A 202-nucleotide genomic window follows, 5' to 3' on the forward strand; every position below is an offset into this window, starting at 1 on the left:
TTCCTTTTGAGAAATCCCCATATCAATTCCTTTAAGCAACAGAGGTCTTTGTTGAGTTAATGCGAATTTAAACCTGAATTTGTGTGAATAATTTAGGCTGAAACATGCTAAAAACGACAAACTAAACCGACTAACAAATTAAAGTCAGTCAGTTTTAGGCAGACCAAATCCATCCACACATCATGTCTAATATCTAGTTTAT

Source organism: Poecilia reticulata, linkage group LG15 (genome assembly GCF_000633615.1).
Source record: "Poecilia reticulata strain Guanapo linkage group LG15, Guppy_female_1.0+MT, whole genome shotgun sequence".
NCBI classification, from domain to species: Eukaryota; Metazoa; Chordata; class Actinopteri; order Cyprinodontiformes; family Poeciliidae; genus Poecilia; species Poecilia reticulata.